Here is a 22,937-nt window from a genome sequence, read left to right on the forward strand (position 1 = left end):
GGATTTTCCCATTTTGAACTCCGAAGTTTTAAAATAAGCACAAGGTCTGTATGTTATGGATAGAGCTTCATGTGCTCACAGTATGATGATTTGTTTCCGAGAAAAATATTTTAAGTTCCTCTTGTCAGATGTGGCTTCAACATAGTACCCAGTGCATTTCCAGCCAGGTTGATGATTTGTCAAATTCTATTTTAGGGGGTTGTTTTTATGTAAGGATGAAAACAATGGCTAAATGGGCACTGTCGTGAAAAGACATGCCAGTTTGAAAGTCTGGTTTTAACACACTAATTTGGTCCTAGTTGCTGATTATTGTGGATCCAGCATGAAGATCAATTCAATGAGACTGTCATAATTTCATCGAGCAGATTCCAAAACACTGCACAATTAGGTGGGAGACCTCACACCTCATAGCCAAACAGTCAGCAAGCGTTTGATACCTTTTTTATAAGAACTGATTGTAAAATGTTGGCTTGTATTTGTGTCTGCCCTTGCTGAATTTTATCTTAGCTGCTGTAAGTTTGAAAATAAAAAAATATGTAGCATAGACATGAAATCTGTTTGACACTCATTTTAGAAGACCTGTTCATCCTTTCCACAATCTCATTTCAGATGAGCCCTGGGAATCATAGGTAAAGGAATGTTAATGGTGCCAAGGACACAGTCGAATTTTCCACTCTACACATGATGCCTTTAATATTTCTTTACTCTTGACCCCAAGAGTCCTCGCTAACATTATGATATAAAAACTAAATTGAAGAAATTACCCCTTAATAAGCTACAATGGAGACTGCTAATTCTGCCAGGCAGGAGGACTAATTTTGGGCAACTTAGCAGCACAGGGTTAACAACTCGTATTCAAATATGTGAGTTCAGGGAGCCCCAGATTTTGGGCCTTGGACTGACATAATGTTGATGGTGCTGCGAGAGGAGCTTGCACCGGGTGGTTTCCCGGTTTCCAGGGGCATGAGCTGCATGGTGGGAGGAGGAATGGGCAGGCCTTTGAATTCATGATTTGGAGTTTGTAGGGTCGGAAGATCACAGGCTTCGGGTGTACTTATGAGGGTGGGGGTGCTGTGGTTGGTAGCTAGGTAGTTTGCAAATCTTAGAAACACTGTTGTGGGAGTTTGGATGTACAGTTGGCTGGGCCAGGTGGTTGGAGCTGGGGCGGAGGGGTATGGAGATTGGGGTCCGTGGAGGTCAGAGACAGCAATGAGGTGGGAGAAGGGTGAGTAGGTGATTGAGTGTTGCTGATTAATGTAAGTACTTACCTTTTAACTTCATGGTGCTGAGTGCTAGTTTTCAGCATTGGCAGTGGTTGTCTCAGGGCAAACGAAAGTTACAGCAGCAACCAGGAGCAGGTGGTAGGCCAATGGACCAATGGCTGCTTCAAATGTAGGTAAAGGATGCCTCTTGTTTGGCATTTGGCATGATTTGTGGCAAAAATGCGTGAGCTTTGGACGTCATTTTGGTCACCACATTGCACCTCTAGCACCCAAACAATGGATGCTACTGATCCCCATTTTGCGCCTTTACTGTATTTACATCTTGGTGTAATACCTTTGAGATATTTAGGAAGTTATTTTGGTGAAAGGGTGAAAACAGGCACTAAGAGAGTGCTATGCTAGAAAGACACCCTTTTTGAAATTCTTGGGCTAATTATTGATTACCATGAGTTAAAATTGCCTACAGGTGCTAAAACAGACACTTACAGGTTTAGAACTCAAGGACTGTTTATATGCAATTCTCATTGTGCAGTATATGAAGGTTCCATGCACCCACTTCCATTGAAGATGTGGAGTGCCCTGACTGACATACAGGTTAGCTCAGGGACTAATGGAGAGGGGGTACAAGTTCTCCAGGCACAGCACTAGTGGTCTTGGTGGAGGTCCAGAGGAGTGCTCTATATCCATGGAGTAGTGGGGGAGGAAGGGGTGATGGGGAAGATTCCATAATCGTAGCCCCTATCCCTCCTGTCTATCTCTTAAGTCCTCCACCCATTCCTCATCCAGAGCGAGCTTGTCCATAAATAAGCACTCCCTTTTTAGATGTCTGATGAGGTACTATAGCACAGGACTTAATCTTTTTAGGTAGAGTCCTCAGAGAATTTCAAGGCTAAATGTCGTTAGAGTTTTGGTGATGTCATCTTCAAAGGTCCAGCATAAAATGAACAGTAAAAGCTAGCATAGCTTTAAAGAACATTTGAAATCCTCAGCAACAACTTCTTTATCCCAGTTCGGCTGCCCACTGACAGACGAGGTCATTAGTTGAAGCACTGGCCACCAAAGTACCGTGCAGTCTCCTTCATGAACACTAATTGTCAGTGAGACCCTTAATGGTCCTCCAGGCAGCTGCTCTTAATGCAGCACTTCTTTACCAAGCCTTGTCTTGAGCTAATGTTGGGCTAAACCAGTGTTGTAGCTCAAGACCCCAACCTGGCCACCTATGAAGCCCTTTAGCACTGAAAATATTGAAATTAGGAAACATTTCAACACACACTGGGTGATAGAAGTTTGGCACTCTTTTCTGCAAATGTCAGTTGATGCTAGATTAGTTGTTAATTTGAAATCTGAAATTGACAGATTTTTTGGAACTAAGGGATATGGAATTAGATCACATATCAGCCATGGTCTCTCATTTAATGGCTGTGGAACAGGGTTGGGGGGGGCTAATCTTGTTTGTATGTTCCTAAGTATCTAGAGAAAATTGCTCCCTTTACATTGAAATGAAAACAGATGTAATACAAATAGCTGACACCATTGGCCGATGAACAGGCTCAGTTTTTGTATGTTGTACGGAGGATGACTGAGGACCTGCCTTAAGTCTTAGAGTTCGTTTTAAGGGAAAAATTATGGAACAGTTAAGAATGTTCAAACTGTTCAGATGTTGGTTCTTTTACTCGCTATTATTAGTTCTATCAAGAGAAACCAAATTGCAATATTCTGAACACAAAATATTTCTCAACCTCAGTTCATTCCTCTAATGTTGAGATTAATTTTCTGGTATCATTTTAATTGTAAGTTCACCTGTAGTAAAACAAATTTAATCCACTTGTTTACCAGAGGGAAATAGGTGGTTGATGGCTTTCTGTATTGGTAGATGGTTTATCTTGCATTTTACGTGAGAGAAACCTCGAAAGAAATTTTCCTGCAAAATTTCAAGTGACATTTCTACCATGACATATGATATTTTATTCATTAATAATAATAGGATTGGGAATGTACAACTCTGTTAATTAAAAATGACAAAAACTAGCAGAAAACATTAAAAACAGAATTATAATTCCTGGCAATGATACAACAGCTCATTAACCTTGCATCCGCAGAAGAAAAATCTTTTCAGCTGCAAGTCTTTGAACTTGGATGACTGGTTCCTGATGTAATAGAGCAGTCAAATGAAGGATGAATGGTTGGAATTCCGAAAGGGACGAGGACAAGAATACTTGTTTGCCTGGGGATCGCTATGGATGCTATTACAAGGGCAATAGAAAAATCACATTGAAGCAAGCACATCTCATGGGAAGATTCATAGAAACATAGGAACAAGAGTCGGCCATTATTCTTTCGAGCCTGTTCTGCCAATCAGTCAGAGGATGTCTGATCTGTACCTCAACTCCATTTACCCACCTTAGCATCTTCCCCTTTAATACTTTTTTGCCTAACAAAAATCTATAAGCCTCTGTCATGAAAGCTGCAATTTTCAGGGCACACATGCCTTTTTGGGGGAGAGAATTCTGTATTTCTACACCCCTTTGTGTGAAAAATTCTTCCTGTTTTTCCTCCAAAATATCCTAGCTCTAATTTTAAAATTACGTCTCCTTGTTCTTGGTTCCCTGGCAGAGGAAATAGTTCCTCCACAACAACCCCATCAAAACATTTTAACAATTTAAATACTTTGATTAGGCCACCTCTCTCTCTTGTATTTTTAAGGGAATACAAGGCAAGTTTATTCAGCCTGTCCTCATAATTTAATTATTTTGGCCCTGGAATTAAGGTGATGAATCTGTGTTGCACCCACTTCAAGGGCAATTCTTCCTCCTTAAGATTTGGTGCCCAGAACCAAACACAGTAATCATGATGAAGTCTGATTTAACTCGAATTTGTTAAACTCGCTTTACAGTTGCTTTTTCTACTATGCGGAGTGTTGATGTGGGAACTGGTCAGTGAAGTAAATCAAACCAGCAGCTGATTCCTTCATAAGGCATTTAACAAGGTCAGGGAGGAGCGGTGCAAATTCAAACCATTAAATAACATTACCAAGCTAAGCCATCCACATAACAGCTACCTAACTCTCATAAACAGCATTGCTTTTCAAAAAAATGAGCAGTAAAATTTAATGTTTTGTCCTTTTAGAAAATCTATTTATAAATGACCCACTTTCCATGCCTAGCATAGAAAAATAATGATCTGTCTGTGGGAAATTGCAGTTATCTGCAGAGAAGTCCAATTACCAGCATGGAAGCACCAATAAACTGCCTTATGGGTAGAGCTTTCTCGTAGCCCAAACCTAGAGGCCCAAATCAGGCCCAAATTTAGGCTTTGGGTTTCATAATTTTATGTGTATGATGTCAGCATCTGTCGTGCCTTCACAGGCTGCTCACAAATTGCAGCTCTTGAAAATTGGGTTGCTTACTTGACTGGCATTGACCTGATGGTAAGCGTTCAGAACGGGGTTAGAGTGGGTTATGGTGGGATGCGCGAGGGTGATGATGGTGCATGTGAAGCCGACAGAGCCTCCTGCTTTGTCTGGCTGTACAGAAAGGTTTTTTTTAAATGTATTATTGCATCAAAAACAAATTTTACAGGCAAAGAAAAAATAAAAATTTGCATTTAGATAGCACTTTTCACAGCCACTGGATGTCTCGAAGCACTTTGAACTTATGAAGTGTAATTATCAACTTTTGAAGTGTAGTCATTGTTGTACTTTAGGGAATGCTGCAGCTAATTTGTACACAGCAAACCCCACAACAACAAAGTGATAATGACCATAATCTGTTTCTTTTTTGTAATGTTGACTGAGGGATAAATATTGGCCAGGACACCAGGAATAATTCCCATGCTCTTTTTGAAAACAGTGGCATGGGATCTTTTATATCCAGCCAAGCAGGCAGATGGAGCCTCAGTTTAATGTCTCATCCAACAGTGTAGTACTCCCTCAGTATTGAACTGGAGTGCCAGCTTTAATTTTTGTGCTCAAGTGGGACTTGAACCCAGTACCTTTGGTTCAAGATGTGAGAGTGCTACCAACTGAATCACAATCAACAAGAGGAATTCTTCGACAAGCTTTGAGCCCCTAAGTAACCTAAATTGCTTTAAACAACAGTTAAAGAGCTAATGGGCCCAATAAATTTAGCAGTAGGTTGAATGCCCCACTGCTAGACTTATCAGTGCAGTGCCAATTTTATACCTAAAAATTGTGTGCCATGCATAGCAATTTCTCCCGCTTATAATCTAACGCAACTGACATCAGAGGAAAAGGCTTTCAAATGATGTGACAGTTATGACTGCCACTCTGTGAGACAATATTAAAATACTGTGAGTGGTGGCAAGTTAGAAGAAAGTTTACTCAGTTTTTCAGTTTGACCAAGTGCTCATGTCTTTCCTGTCCTGTGAGGTTCCAGCAGTGACCTTAACCATAGCCTTTGTCTCTTATTCACTTTTTCACTCCACCACAGGACAGGACATTGCAGTCCTTGATAATTTAATGATGTATCATGTTCGCATTAGCAGAATAATTTGATATGCATTTGATCCCTTTCTGTATTTTTGTCTGTAAAGTATAACCAGCGATATGTAGGTTTCATTGCTCTGCGTACTGTTGTTACCAAAGCCATAAATCAGCAGGTCTGATCTAATTAACTGCTGGCAAAAGGACTTTGCTAAAGGGATTGAGATCTTGATAAATCAAATAAAATGTAAGTGCAAGAAACCAGCATTTGTACTTAACCAAGGGAATGTGTTTTTGTGACCATTTTAAAACCCCAGCAACTCTTTCTCTATTCATAGTGTTTAGCAGACGTGGAACTTGCTGCCATGGAATTTCTGCATGATTTAATCTGGGATGGATCAAATAGCACAAAGGATGACAGAATTTTAAGTGTGGGTGTGTTACCCACATAACCACCTTACTTCTAATCTTTTAAGCTCCATCAACAGAATCCTTGTCCAAACCAGGCCCCATCCACAAAACTGACGGCGCTTCCAGGTCAGAATTGCAGGCTTCTGCTGATTTGCGCTCGTTTGAAATTAGGGTAAGGATTCATCACATTGTGCCTAGTTTCTCAGGTGCATAGGTATGCTGACCAACAATAATCAACCATCAGTTGAAGCCACAGATCTGCCTTAAAACAGGAACAAAGTAATGAATTAAGTGAAGACAACTCTAAGTCTCCTAGAGTTTTTTAAACTGTAGGAAGAAGTGCAAATGAAGTGGAATAGATTGCTTGAAAATACACTGTGCAGATGAGCCTCAGCTACTGTTTTACTGTTCAGACATTGACCATCGAAGTAGATAACTCTTTTGCAATATCCTGCTCCTGAAAGGCATTGCAAGTGAGATTACTTAAAAGTATAATCTCAAGTCATAATCACTAGCAACAAGACAGTTCCGAGCAATGAAACTTTGGTACTGGGCAACAGGTTTCTGTTTAATAGCCCTATTTTTTTTCTAAAGTATTCTGGAAGAGCATTAGAGATACAGTTAGTGCCAACTGATGGGAAACTAAACAAACAGTCATGTAGCAAATTTTCCAAATGGGTATTTCACAAAACGAAAGCCCAATTTCATCATATTTATTGGAAAACTTGAGTTAATCAGTGTAACAATTTTATTCATACAAGTGCCTGTAATTACAAATATGTATTTAACTGGAGGGAACTTCTTGTACCGAATTAGCATAAGATTGTATTACTGTAAGAATCAATGTAGATGAAAAATACAAGGGTGCTAAGCTGAGTATAATTTTTTCCAATATAAAGTAAATCCTTTTCTTATTAGAGAACACAAAGACGTTAAAGCGGAATTATTGGGAGAATGGGACTGAGACAACATTTGGCAACTAGTTTTACTGTATTTATTTAGCTTACCTATCACAGTTCAGATAAAAGGATCTTGTCTGCTTAACTTTTTTGCAAGACTACATTTCTAGAAACATTAAGAACATCACTACTTTTTTCATTTCTGATGAATTTAAATGTTTTGTTGTGACTAATCTTCACGGATTTAATTTAGAATTCTTACTCTAACATTGATATAAGAAGAATGGTAGACAGTAAGAAAGAGTGACTCCGTCAAACATCAGATGAGAAGCATCCTCTACGTAGTCATACACCTACACCCAGCCGCCTAAAGTCAAGGAAGAGCTTCATGAACAATGTTGTTCCATTACAATCGAACCCATCTGAAGTCCACATCGCCTTGTGGAAAGACCGGCTTGCCAGTCTCGAACAAACCCCAGTGATGGAAATTCTACCGGATGAAAGCCTTCCCCCAGAAGCTAATTGCAACTGGGCAACCTGGAAGTGCCTTAACAGACTTAGGACTGGTGTAGGTCGTTCAAAGGTGTCACTAAGTAAATAGGGATATACAACCAGCCCGACAACTTGTGAATGTGGAGCTGAGCCACAGACTATGCAACATCTCCTGCAATGCCTATCACTAGAGGAACCCTGCACTGTTGCACATCTTGCCGAATTCAACAACAAGGTGCAAAAATGTGTCCAGTTCTGGCTGGGCCATGTATAGACTGTCTGTGGACATGATAAAGAAAGAACTCTAACGTTATAGTAGCCATCCTCTGACATGCATCCTACCTATGACGGGCAGACTGGGCGGGGCGGATGCAGAGCCGATCACTGCCCGCGATTGGCTATGCGCCGCCATTTTACGCCAACTAAGGCCTGCCCAGCGTGATGCACAGCCGGTAGAGCTCAGCACCAGCTGTGCGGGCGGGGAGAGGAGGGAGAGTCGGGGCCTGCGCTCTGTCGCGCATGTGCGCGAAAGAGCACAGCAATTTCCCTGAGGCACGGAGCTGATGATCTTTTGCTGACATAAAAGATTAATGTACTAACGTTAATATAACTTCACCCATTTTGCTGATAATCCTAACATAACCCTTCCCTGCACATGTGAGGGAGATTATCGCCTTACAAGTCTAGTTAGTTGACTGACAAAGGTGAAGGTCATGGAGTTTTATTTTCCCATTTCATTGAAATTTAACAAAATGGAATAAAATCCTTTATCGCTATGGTTACTTTCATGTTTCAGGTCTTTAAGACAATATTACCACAGAAAGGATTGAGGAAAAAAAGTTACTTTTAATATTTTTTGAAGAGCAATCTCTACTTTGATTTTTTTTTTAAAGGGACCTAGATGAAAGGTAGTTAGCATGCTGAATGGGAATTGCTTTCCCCAGAGACTTAAAGGGTAGGAAATTTATTAGCTTGGCTGGCTAGTCAAGAAGCTCATCCCATCCACTTTACCTAGAAGCCCTTTGGTCTCTGTCTCTCTACAAAAAAGAAATAGAGGCTCAGGCAGTGGTTTGGAAAAAAATAGGAAGGCTGCGAGGGCGCATCAGTTTGTTTAAGGGAAAGATGGGACAAAGCTGGGAAAGGTGTCAAAATTAGAAATGTGGAAGGGTGTTTACAAAAATGTGCTTACACTAAGTAAGATGACTAAGGAACGTGGGGAGAATAGCGTGTTTAATATTTCATATCATTGTGCAAAGATAAATTGTACAGATTGAAGTAAAGTGAATCTAATCATTTGCATGCCTGTTTTCCCTGGATGGCGAATCAAGAAGGTGGGACACAGTTTCTGGATAAGGGACCAAATCATTTAGGACTGAGGTGGGGAGAAACTTTTTCACTTAAAGAGTTGTGAATCTTTGGAATTCTGTATCCCAGAGGGTGGTGGATGCAACATCATTTAATAAATTTAAGGTTGGGATAGATGGAATTTTGGTCTCTCGGGGAATTGAGGTGTATGGGGAGCAGGTGGGAAATAGAGTTGATTTGATCAGCCATGATCAAATTGAATGGTGGAGCAGGCTTGATGGGCCATATGGTCTTATCCTGCTCCTATTTCTTATGTTCTTACGTATGCTCATTCATTGTAAAGTAAAGCAGCTTAATGTTACATATCAAGCCTTGCCTCCCCGAGTGTTCGCTTGGTTCCCCATCAAAGCAATTAAAGTAGGAATTTGAAAAGCATAAATATTTGGTATAATCACAGTAGATATAACCGTTACATTGCTGGGTTATATTGTTAAGAAACAAGACAAAGGGCAGCATGAGTCAACTTTCATAAATGTTAAATGGTCCACCCCATTATGGGAACAATCGACATCAATGGTTTCAAGAAGTTATCTACAGCAGACTTGAATTACAACAGTTACAAATAACTTTTCCATTTGTTTTACGAAGAATCATAAAATTATACGGCAAAGAAGGGGGCGTTTTGGCTCATTGTGTCAGTGCCGGCTCTTTGAAAGAGCTTTGGAGTTTGTCCCACTCCCGTCCTCTTTTCCTATAGCACTGCAAGCTTCTCCTCAGTGAACACTAAATCTGCTTCCGCCATCTTTTCAGATAGTATATTCCAGATCATAACAATTCACTGCATACTGTACATACATGTCTGCTCATTTTCCCCCTGGATTTTTAATTTTGCCAATTACCTTAAACCCGTCCTCTGGTTGCCAATCCCCATGACAGTGGAAATAATTTCTCCAAATCTACTTTATCAAAAGTCCTCATAATTTTGAACACCTCTATTAAAACCATGCCCCACCCAACTGAGCGTAAAATGACGCGCGGTGACAACCGGTGTGCGTCCCGACATCATCGTGCACTTGCATGATAGTTCGGTCAGTGGGCGCCGACAATTTAAAGGCCTATTAAGGCCATTAACAAGTTAATTAAAAGAAAATTTTCACTGCCCATCCAACCTTATGGTTAGGGGGCTGCAGAAACAACCAAGGGGCCTTTGCACTTTTTTGGAAGCCGCATCCATGGGCGGGATGAGGTTTCCAAAATCAAATAAAAACTTTATTTTTCATTAATAACATGACCCTGCTCATGTGACAGAGTCACATGAGGGGACATGTTTCATTATATATTTATTTTTTAAATGAAATTTTTTCCTATTTCTTCAGTTCCCTGAGGCAGAGAGCCGACTCAGGGAGATTATGTAACATGCATGCGCGAAGGTCGCGCTCACCCTCCTCCACCTGCCCGCACAGGCAGCTCTCAGCGCTGCAGCTCGCATTTCACTCTGGGCGGGCCTTAATTGGCTCGCCAGCGTGAAATTGCCTTCCAAGCCCGATCGCAGTCAGTTACCCTGACCGCCCCATCCGAGCCCGCAGGCCAAGGGCAAAATTTTGCCATTAATAACATTGTCTACTCAAAGGAGAGCAATCCCAGCTTCTTTAGTCTCTCCACATAACTTTAGTACTTCATCCCTGGTACCATTCTAGTAAATCTCCTCTGCTACTTCTCCAAGGCTATCTTGTTTAGAGAGATCAGATCCACTGAGTATTTGATTGTAATTCATAAAGTTAAAATGCATTGTTCCAGTATCAAACAACATATAGGGCAGAATTTCCTGCCTGTCGGGCAGGGAGCAGGTCCCCGGCAGCAAAGCAGGCCACACAGCCATTTTATGTGAGCGGGCCAATTAAGGTCCGCCCAGCGTGATGTCTGGCAGGAAGTGCTATGCGCTTCCTGTGCGGGCGGGGAGGGGGTGGATTCCCTCCAAGCGAGAGTGTGCTCTTTCACGTATGCACACAAAAGAGCGCACATCTCCCTAAGTGCTGCCTCAGGGAGATCGCTTCCACTTTTAAAAATAGAAAAAAAAAATTCCCTAACATGTCCCCCTCATGTGAGATGGGACATGTTCATAATTTACAGAATAAGTTTATTAACATTTTTAAACCCTGCATGAATCCTCATCCCACTGCTGGATGAGGTTTTATGTTTTTTCTATTTGCCGCCGGGGCTCCTGGCCTGCCCACTATCCTTAAGGTTGGACGGGCAGGTTCTTTAATAGCTGTAATGACCCTGTAAATGACCTCAGTTGGCCATTGGCAGGTTGGCGGGCCCACAGCTGATTTTGCTGCACCCCCCGCCTTCCTGAAAATTTAAATGGGGTGGAATGACATCGGGGGTTCCACCTGATATCATCCCGCATCATTTTACACGTCAGCGAGCGAGCCCCTGTTCGCCGATGGCAAAATTCTGCCCATTATATTTGGCTCATATTTATCCTGATGCGTATGTGTGAAAGTTTAAAAAAATACAGTGCTAACATCAGGCTGGGGATTCCAGTAAATGACAAAACACATTAGGCAGATCTTCCTCATCTTGCTGTGGGCAGACTTGAAGGCAGAACCAGGAGGAATCCCACAGAAGTTGGCACCGGGTCAGTGGACCGATGAGTTCCTGCCTATGCATGATTTTCCTGGAGACAGGTCATCATTGGCAGAGATTACCCACCTGGCAGTGGTGGGTAGTCAATCTGAATGATGAATTGCCCATATGAGTTGATGAAGCATATTGCTGGGATGGGACCCCCCCACAGGTGCCATTCCGGCAGGTGCCTGGAGTGGCTTGCTGCCAATGGGGCCCGGCGAACCGTCCTACAATCACCCCCCTCATCAGAGCCACAGCCATCAGTGGGCCCCACCTCATGGGTGGCTTTGCAGCTGTAGCCAGAGTTTTATTAAACAAATACAAACCTCTTCAAAGGGCACCTAAAAATGGAGATGCCCTCCCATTCCCATCCTGTAATGGCAACGCTCTCTGATGGAGCCTGCAGCTTCAACAACCCGCCCACCATCCTTAATTGGAGGGAGGTCCCTGAGGCGGCCAATTAGGAGGCCCCTTCCAAAAGATCGCACTGGTGGGCTTGTTGGGCAAATGTGGGACGGTACCTGGAAATGGTCCTGCCCCATGATTATTTTTAAAGGGGACAAGATTTTACCCATTGAAAACAATATTTTTATTTGCTAAAAATAACAGTTCAATTTATTTCATATGTAATAGTCAGGAAATGAGGAGATTGCAACATGAATGACAAAGCTTAAAGTTGAATGATGTCGAGATACAGTCCTGATTTTAGTTTTCATTTTTCTATAAATTATCTATCATAGCTCTGCCAGAAATATGCAGTAATTTAAACTAATGAATTGAAGCAGTTGCCGTTCTCAGTCATGACAAATAAACAGAACAATTTTATTTCTCATGCTTTGAAAAATGTCACTGCGTATCTCATTACTTAATCTAAAATAGGTGCTTCACTTACAAAACTGTTGCAATGGCTAGGATTTTCCCCTTGGTGATTTGGGGGCAGGGCCTGCTAGCAGAGGGTAAGATGACGTGGGATGACGTGAGGAGGAATCCCCAACGTTATCCTGGGCCATTTAAATCTTAACGAAGGCAGACAGACAGCGAAATCAACTGTCTGCTGGCTGACCTGTCAGTGGCCAATTAAGGCCATTGACAGGCTCATTAAGATAGTTAAATCCCCTGCCCGGCCAACCTTAAGGCTGGCGGGCAGGCCAGGAGCCCCAGCGGCCTGGCGGGATGATGTTTCATTACCGTTTTGTAAAAATTTAATAAATTTTATGAGCTTGTTATCAACTTGTCCCATCTCGTGTGACATTGTCACATGAGGGGGACATGTTAATAATTTTAAAATGTCTCTATTTTTTGACTTTACTTACTTTTCACTAAACTTCCTGACAGTTGGGGATTCCCCCCGTCCCCCCAACCCCCGGAACAGGAAGCGCATAGTGCTTCCTGTCGGGCAGGCTGCTGGGTGGGCCTTAATTGGCGCGTCCACTCAAAATCGCGGCAGGCCTGTTTCGGTGGCGGGGTTTGGCTGCCTGCCTGCTGTCGAGCCGGTGGGGCCCACCCGCCAGCCAAGGGCTAAATTCTGTCCAATATGTTTTAGTTGTACTTATTTTTGTTTGATTTCTATTTATATATTTTTTTGAAATAAGTTAAACATAAATTGGAGACTGATGGTATTTAATATTTGTCCCAAGCTTGATATAGTTGTTTGTGTGTTAGTTGGTCAAATCTGGTCTGCCCATAGATTCAAATGATCCCTCACAACATTGACGATGCTGTGTTCTTCACTGTCCTCAGATCATTCTCCCAGTGTCCAAAGGGAGGTGCTTTTATGAACGAGGCAACGCATTGATTGCTAAATTAACCTGCAGCAGGATATTGTTAGATTAATTTGCCTATTTATTTTGAGAGGCAAGATATTTAACGTATCAGGTTTAAAGTTTGAATGCCAAGGAAAATATACAAATCTACTTGACAGCTAATGGGATTTTTAAATAAATTTTTGTCCATCAAATCAAATATATTTACAACACAGAAGAGGCTATTTAACCCTATGTAGGCTCTTTGAGCAATCCTGAACTATCCCATTAACTTGCTGATCCCCCAGATCTTCCTCTGAATCAACTATTTATCCAATTTTCCCTTGAAAGATGCAATGGTCTCTGCCTCAACCTTTCCGAGTGGCAAAATATTCCATGTTTCACACCCCACTCCAGGAAGAAATTTTATTCAACCTCTCTCCTCACTCTCCTTAGGAACAATTTTAAATTGATTACCCTTCATCGCTGATTCCCCAACCAGAGGAAATAATCTGTCAAAACCCTTAATAATTTTAAAACTTCTATTAAAACTTATCCAGCTTTGCCACAGTGGGAATTGTCCCCACATCTTGTTTGCCCTAATAGCAAATGATTACGTCTGTGGCATCATCTGCGTAAATCTGCAATACAGCATAAATTCATCCACTGCAGAAATCTTGGATTACAAAATTGGAGAAGGGAAAGAACTGGATGGTGCAATGAGTGAAATGCATTCCCCTTTCACCTCTGGAGTTTGGGCTTCACTGCAATAGAGCCTGATGGAATGAATTGCCGTCTGTAACAGCCTTAACAAAAAAAAACAATTTAATTGGAGTTCATACTGGGCTTGGATCCAAAGGGAAAAAAGTGCACATAGTTGGTGAGTTTACCTTCAAGTGTAATGAAGTCAAATTCTTGGGCATCAATAAATTATTGCATAATTGTTGTCTTTATGGCAATTTAATGTTTGGACCAGAACAAAGCTCTCCATCATTAATTTGGAAGAGCTTTTATTCTATTATTTCCGATGAAACTTCTCAGTAATCGGTTGGTGCTGGTGTAATGTTTTCTGTTTCCATTTTTCATTTTATTGTGCTAAACTTAAATAAAGGGTCCATTTGGTAAATACTTGGACCCAAACTTCCTTAACAAGGCCAATTGGATGAAGTGCTTGACACCTGGCAGCAGAACGGGAGGTAGTGGAAGGTTTTAAAGGCTGATCAACAGTTTGACAGGCTATTAGATGAATGCTTTTTCCATGGTACTAAGCACCTTTATACCAGTCAATAGTATATAGAGCAGGAGGATTTAATGGGCTCCCACAGCCCACACCCACTGGATGCCAGTATTCCACTGGATGTAAACTCAGAAGTCAGAGCCAGGACTGTCTGGAGTGGGGCTCTAACCTTGCACCTCTTGACTCAGAGCTGGGGATTTTTAAAAAATTGCTTCATTGGATGTGGACATTACTGTTGCCCGGCCATGACTGAACTAGTGCCTTCTTAGGCCATTGCAGAGGGCAGTTAAGAATCAACCACATTACTGTGGGTCTGTAGTCACATGTAAGGATGGCACATTTCCTTTCTTAAAGGACTTTAGTGAACAACTAGATGATTTTTTTACAACAATCTATAGTTTCATGGGGTGGAACTTTAAGGCAGTGAGATTTTACATTCCTGCCGAAGTAAATGGAGTTTGGAATGGCTCACCGCATTTTATGGCCCTGTCCTTGCTGCGATGGGGCCATAAAATTTCGGCAATGGCCACCATCACTGAGACTAGCTTTCAATTCCAGATTTATTAATTGAATTCAAATTTCGCCAGCTACCATGGTGGGATCTGAACCCATGCCCCCAGAGCATTAGCCGGGGCCTCTGGATTATTAGTCCAGTGACGTCATCACTACAGCAGCCTCTCCCCCAATCTTAGTTGAAATGTTATCACTAAGGCTTGCACCATGAGGAGAAATAAGCTGACATAGAAAATCAATGATCTGTGGTGGGAGGTGGAGGAGTCATGTATTGGTTTATCACTGGAATGAACACATAATGACTATGGATCCATTTTGAATTATCCAGTTGCAAATCAAATAAAGGTAGAATTGACCATTTAACCATCTGGATCATATCTTTTAAAGGGAGTGCTAAAATACCTGTTAGATACTGTGTTGGCAATTGACCCTCTGTTTAAAGATTTGCCATTTACTGGGCACCTCCATCCATCTCGTGCAGCACAAATTGTGTGCATACACTCGAGTTATGGTTTAAGATGATCTCCTTGCTGTGTATCTGTACAATATCAAAAGTGAGAGAGAATAAAGGTCATCATTGGTCTCTGGCTAACTGAAAGTTTCTTCTGTCTCTGTTCAACAACTGCTGATGAAGAGATGAAATTGACTGACCCCAAATGATTGTAAGTGAAGAACAGATGGTTGATGGAAAGAGCACAGAAAATACAGCAACTTCCCGACAGCCATGATATACATGGGTTCTTCAATGCTGTCAAGACCATTTATGGGCCAAGCATCCAAGGACCTACCTCAGTAAGAGCTAAGAACAAAGTGGTTCTCATCAAGCACAGAGAAGCAGTCAATACTCATTGGAAGGAGAGCTTCAAGATCTCCTCAACTGAGACGACAGTCCTCACGCGACCATACTCCATAGCATGCTACACAGCACCACCTCAGCACAATCCCAACCCAACGTGAGATTGAAAAGGCCATCCAACAGTTAAGAGCCAATAAGATCGCCGGCACAGACAGAATCCCTGCTGAGAAAATAAAATATGGCACAAATACATGATCTCACCCTCCTCATCTGGAAGGAGGAGAGGGGACAGGGGATCTCTGAGATGCCGTAATCATGACCACCTTCAAAAAAAGAGACAAGAACGACTGTGGCAACTACAGAGAGTTATCTCTGCTATCCACTACAGGGAAGGTTGTTGCATGAGTCCTTCTCAATTGCCTTCTGCCCGTAGTTCAAGAGCTCCTACCAGAGTTTCAATGTGGATTCCGTCCATCAAGAGGCACAATAAACATGATCTCCACAGCAAGACAAATCTAAGAAAAATGCGGAGTGTAGCAGCATACTCTATTCATGGTTCCTTTCACCTCACAAAGACCTTTGACTCTATCAACTGGGCGGGATTGTGGAGCATCCTCAAATTTGGCTGCCCGCAAGAATTTGTTACTATCCTCCACCTGTTGCATGATGACATGCAAGCCGTGATCCTTAGCAATGATCTGCCACAATATGAGTTCAAACTCGGGTCGAGCAAGGCTTTATCATCACACCAACCTGTTTTCCATCTTCCTTGCTAAAACACTCCACCCCATCTCTATGAAGTTCCCTGCCAGAGTGGAGCTACTTTACTGGACAAGCAGGAAACTATTTACCCTATGCCGCCTCCAGTCCAGAACCAAGGTTACTCCAACCTCCGTTATTGAACTGCAGTAAGCTGATGATGCATGTGTATGCGCACAGTCCGAGAGCGAGCTCCAAACTATTGTCAGCACATTCACGCAGGCATATGAAAGAATAGACCTTAGGCTAAACATCCAGAAGACAAAGGCCCTCTACCAGCCTGCTCCTGCTGCGCAACACTGCCCCCCAACTATCAAGATCCACAGTGAATCATTGGGCAATGTGGATCATTTCTCATACCTTGGGAGCCACCTTTCAGTGAGGGCAGATTGTTGATGAAATTCAACATTCACTCCAGTGTGCTTGTGCAGCTTTGGCCGAACTGAGGAAAAGAGTGTTTGATGACCAAGATCTGAAACCCGGCACCAAGCTCATGGTCTACAGGGCTGCAGTACTACATGCCCCCCTGTATGCATCAGAGACATGGATAATGTACAGCAGACACTTTAAATCCCTGGAGAAATATCACCAACGATGCCTCTGCAAAATCCTGCAAATTCAGCGGCAGGATAGGTGCTCCAATATCAGTGTCCTCTCAGGTCAACATGTCCAGTATCAAGGCACTGGATATGGCTAATCAGCTATATTGGGTGGGCCATATCATCCGCATACCATGGCACAAGCTCCCAAAACAAGATCTCTACTCCAAGCTCCATCATGGCAAGTGGTTACCAGGAGGGCAGAGGAAATGTTTCAGGGAGGTCCTCAAAGCCTCCTTGAAAAAATGCAACATTCTCACCGATATGTGGGAATCTCTTGCTTGAGACTACCCAAACTGGGGAAGAGGCATCCTTGAAGGTGCCAACCATTTTGAACATCTCCGACAGGCCCAGGAGGAGGCCAAGCTCAAACAGCGGAAGGACTGTACCAAAATCCGACCATCCCACCCAGCTGCCTCATCAAACACTACCTGCCCCACCTGAGTGTGCAGATCCAGTATTGGACTTTTTAGTCACCTCGGAACACTCAATCCTGAAGTAGAAGAAAGTCATCCTTGGTCCCAGGGGATCGCCTAAGAAGAAGAAGAAGAAGAAATTGCAAGGAGAAACCTTATTTAATATCATTCTAGCACATCTACTCCATAGCCTGAAATGGCTTCATATAGAAATATATAAATGTTGTTTAAACTAACCCTTTAAAAATGGCAAATTTAGATCAAGGGAGTTCCTCTAAGTTGGATCATAATTCTCACTATTAGCGCCTTCCACCTTTGGTTGTCCACCTTTAAGATTTCAAATGCTCAGGAGATGTGGAATAGTCAAACTAGATTTATTCTCAACACATATTGAATAGTGAGGCTTAACTTTGCAAAGACTTTGTTGACCTTGATCTCTTTCCCTGAAGGACTGCATTTCTGTATCAGAACAATGCTGAGTGCTGCCAGTGTTCAGCTCATATCTATTTGCAAAGTACTCTTCGAGAAAACATTTTAGTAGCTGATGAGTTGTTTATCAGCATTCCTGGAGAGGTTTTCCTCTAATCGCATTGTTGGTATTGTAAATATTGGGATGCTACCCACAACCATCTAAAAAAAGAAAAATATATCGAGTTGTCCCTATGTTTCAGTCTCATCATTTGTAATATGAGTTGTCAAAGAAAACAGGGCCAGAATTTTATGCTTCCCCGGTAGATTCTGGGGCGGCACGGGTGGGGAACGGTGGGCACACGTGAAATTGTATGGACAGGATTCATTCTAGGTTCCCATTTGACTCCCATAGACTTGACATAACCAACCTATTGTATGGTATATAGTTCTTCATTAGACTCTTCTGCTGATAGCTCTTCAGTGGCAATCTGAATAGGCTTGTTTTGCTTTTTTCCCACCAAACACTTGTGTGTGAAATAATTCTGCTTCTTGCAGTTAAAACATTGCTTTCCTTATGCTGGGCAATGCTTCTTTTCCTTTGTATGATGTCCTCTGCAGTATTTGCATCCCACCCTTTGTCTGCGATTGCTCTGCTCTTTTGGCCTGGAATGTTCCTCAGCATAATGTATCTCCTGGTCTGCTCTGCCATACATGTGCTCTAGCTGATGTTTTTAGAAGCTCCGCATTTTTACACATCTATCGCTTTCCTGAGCATAAGTTTCTCTTTTAGCAGACTTTCTCTCACTGAGGGGTCTCGGATGCCTAAGAGTATTCTATCTTTAATCAGATCATCTTCTGGCTGTCTGAATTCACATGATTCTGCAAACTGTGTTTCTGCAGTCACATACTATTCAATGCGTTCCCTTGAGCTCTAGTGTTGAATACATAGCATTCATAAGTTACATTCACTTGGGGTTCAAAGCATTTGTTCAAGGCTTTCAAAATCCCTGCTGTCTGTTTTCTTTGTTCATTGATTAAATTTCGGGTGCTATACAATTTGTAGCAGTTCCTCCCCAGCAGTGTTAGAAGTTTGGCTACTCGTATCTGCTCCAGCTTGTTAACTGAATCTGTTGCAAGCTCATAGTTTTACCATTGCAAGTGGAAAACAACTAGTTCTGCCACATGTTATTTTTCATTTTTACAGGAGATGGGAGGGGGAAGTTTACAGCCATGTTAATTCACCCAGTATTTTACTTGTAGCCTTCAATTTGCATTTGCTTTTCCTTATTCCTTTTCAGCAGTTATTAGCAGATTTGAACATTTCTGTGTCCCTTTCTGAGCTGTGGGGCAGAATTCAGCCCTTGGCTGGCCAGCGGGCCCCACTGGCTTGGCGGTGGGCGGGCAGCCGAACCCCGCCGCCGAAACGGGGCCCGCTGCCATTTTGAGTGGGCGGGCCAATTAAGGCCTGCCCAGCAGCCTGCCCGACCAGAAGTGCTATATACTTCCTGTGCGGGGGGTGGAGGGAATCCACATCTGTCAAAGTGCGCTTTTTTACGCACGCGCGCGAAAGAACGCACTGCTGTCTGAGGCAAAGTCCTGTCTCAGGGAGATTCATGAGAGGTAAGTAAACTCGAAAAATATATAAATATTAAAATTATTAACAATGTCACATGAGATGGGACATGTTAATAATAAACACATAAAATTTATTAAATTTTTAAAAACGGACATGAAACTTCATCCCGCCAGTGGATGAAGTTTCATTAATAATCTGCAGCCCGCTGGGGCTCCTAGCCTGCCCGTCAGCCTTAAGGTTGGCCGGGCAGGGTATTTAATAAGCTTAATTAACCTGTCAATGGCCTTAATTGGCCATTGACAGGTCAGCGGGCGGACTGCTGATTTCGCTGTCTGCCTGCCTTTGTGAATATTTAAATGGACCAGGATGATGTCAGGGGCTCCTCCCGACGTCATCCCGCGTAATTTTCCCCTCGGTGAGCGGGCCCTGCCCCCAATTGCCGAGGGGAAAATTCTGACCGTGTCTTCTCTGCAGAAGTTCCAGTGTTTTAAACTCTTATTTTAATTCCACTCCTGATACTTCAAGTTCAAAGACAGCAATGCTTTCTCATTGTAGGTCTTTCTTAAATTGATTGTAAGATGGCAGCTTACAGAGCTTTCCTCATAGCAGATGTCATATGACTACAGCAAGCCAGATAGGACATGTAGTATTGTTGCATTTCAAAACCCAAACACATCCAACATGGGGAGGGAGCTGGTTAATATTGACAATGTATCAGGCAGCATCAGGAATAGTGATCGTCTTGATATTGGGTTCCTTTCTAGTTAGCTCAGAAGCCTGGAAATTACTATTGTTATGTTGACTTGCTATGCTATTTCCATAAGAGAGAGCAGTGATGTTTGGAGTATAGAGTAGCTTTCACGCACTGCCAATTTGTTTGGAGGAAGTAGCTTGTGGCTGCTATAGCATTAATGATGTGCGTTTAGGCTTATTAAGTTGCTGATGGGATAATATTTAAATTAAAAGCTATTACATTCTAAGGTTCATTGCATAGCCATATGTTGGTAACCCAATGTAAAATAATACTATCACAGAGGCTGCAATCTGCTTGAGTTGTTACTTGATTGGCAGGTGAGCTGCTCCATACATTAGGACAAGGCTGTGTGAGATGAAAAGTGGAACGCTGTGTGATCATTCAGTGCCTTTAGTCTTTCTGTTTCTTCTTTAAAAAAAGTGTGAAAAAGACAAATGTTTGCTAGAATGCGATTGGCCACCTGACACTGACTGAAATTACATAAGTGCTCTTCCACAGAGTTGCATCCTGCCTCATATCTGTTGCAGTAAGATTAAAATTGTAACTAACTGGTACAGCAAAAATATCTGATTCTTGGTTCCACAGGAATCTTTAAAATACAATCTCACTTCTGAAAAATCAATGTGCCAGGCAGAGGCGTTCTATGCGAACAATGAACGATAAAGTCATGACACAAACAGAAAAGCCTGTTGGGGGCAGCTGTGCTATTTGTCAAGTGCTGTCCATGCAGGAGTTGTTCTGATTATATTGCGTTGCCACTTAATAGCCTTAATAAAGCCAGCAGTGGCCAATACAGCACAGATGGACAGAAATGCTACTTATTTGCAGAACTTAAGTCTGTTTGGTGACAGTTTACCCAGAAACCTATGTCTGTTCGCAATTTCTTATTATTACCTTGACTGCCTTTTGTGTTCAAGAATAATGCATTTGCTTCCTGTGAAAGCGGAGCATCCGAGGATGCCTTCACCCTTTCTGCTATTTCCTCCTATGTTGCACCAATTGTTTCTCAGGTGGGTCTGCAGCTGCTATGAATTGTTTCTCTCCTTTCCCATTCTTTTGAAGAAGCGCTTTCACCATTTAGATTAATGTAACTTCCTACCTCACAACAATGACTACTCTTCAAAATTACTTCACCTGCTGTAAAGTGTTTTGGGACATCCTGGGGTCATGAAAGGTGCCATATTAATACAAATCTTTCTTAATCAGAGAAACTGTATTTACGCTGCCTTGGCATCTCCAGTGCACACCAGAATTGCTGACAAACAGCTTCTCCAGTCTCCCACTGCTTTAAATGACTGCTTGGGTGGTATGGCATGTCTTATATTGTGGCTGCTGAAATCAGGAAAATCCTCAGCTGACAAGCAGCTTTAAATAATGTAATAACACTCTTTTAACCCTTGAAAGGTGGACAAACAGGAATCTTTAGGTTAGTGCATATGGAGATTGAATCAACTGGAGGAGGTTTATTTCATAATCTTTTCAACCATCAAATTTAGTTTTGTTTAAGGGGTCATGAAAATTTCAAAAGTTAAGTTGAATAAGCTTTATACAAGCCTTGTTGATGTACTGACCTGTGGAGGTCTTGCAGCCAGAGTTAATGAAGAGTGGGCCGAAGTAGAGGAGAGGGACATCCAAGGGGAAAGAGCAGATTTTTAATATGGACTTCCCTTGAAATGAATGCTTTAAAAAGGAGCTTTTTGGCACTTGAGCCACATTTGCCAAACCATGTTTACCCTTAATGTGAACGAAGGCATGCCTTAGTGGGCAGAGGTCTGAATTCCAACAATATTGTAATCCACATTATGCACGGGGGTGCCAGACCTCCCAGATTATCTGGGTTTCTCCCAGAGTTCAAGTTTGTTCCCCCAGATACCACTGCTGGAAACCCGGGAGAAAAGCGAAACCTGGCCCCTGTAAGCCTCAGGTGGACCCAAGACATAGAAAACTTTGGAAATATTGTGACAAATGTAGTAAAATCCAGCTGATAATCTCGGGATTGGGAAAGGCTCTGTATGGCTGGGTATAAGCCTTTGACCCTGCAGGTTTTTAATTTTCCCTTCAGTTTGAATTACCCAAAAGGAGTCCTGAGCAAAGGATTGGTCCAAATCAGTCACTTGAGGACAATTGTTTGATGGACAGGTCAGAATAAGGTACAAAGGCAAAAGGCAGCAACAGAGAGAAGTAAAAGGATTTAGAATGGTGGAAGGTTCTCTCCTGATAAAGGAAAAAAGTTCAGTAGTAACCCAAAAACTGCTGAAGAAGTGGTCACCCAGACTTGATTTGATTTGTAAGCTATTTTGTAATTCATCTCACTAAAATCTTCTAATTGAAAAACAAAAAACTGAAATATTTATTTGGCTGTTGGTGATACTAACCCTAACCCTTCACAAAGTAAATGCAATAATATTTGCAAACAGTGATCAAATGTCACATGATTAAATGGTACATGATGGAATCTCACATGTTCACAGAAAACATGATCAAATGTCAAGTGATGGAATACCACATGATCAAACATCAGAGAGTTGTGGATGCTCCATCATTGAATATATTTAAGGCTGGGATAGACAGATTTTTGGTGTTTCAGGGAATCAAATGCTATGAGGATCGGATGGGAAAGTGGAGTTGAAGTCCAAGGTCAGCTATGAGCTTAGACCTATGCTAATTCCAATTAAGAGCAAACATAGAATGGTGGAGCATGCTCCACAGGCCATATGGTCACTGCTGCTCCT

General features: G+C 42.1%; 1 protein-coding gene across 7 annotated transcripts in view; it reads left to right on the forward strand.

Annotated features, from left to right (window-relative positions):
• The window catches only part of ablim1b (actin binding LIM protein 1b), a 279,577-nt gene that overhangs the window by 36,570 nt on the left and 220,070 nt on the right, over positions 1 to 22,937 (forward strand). The gene's annotated exons all lie outside the window — the stretch shown is intronic.

Source organism: Carcharodon carcharias, chromosome 17 (genome assembly GCF_017639515.1).
Source record: "Carcharodon carcharias isolate sCarCar2 chromosome 17, sCarCar2.pri, whole genome shotgun sequence".
NCBI classification, from domain to species: domain Eukaryota; kingdom Metazoa; phylum Chordata; class Chondrichthyes; order Lamniformes; family Lamnidae; genus Carcharodon; species Carcharodon carcharias.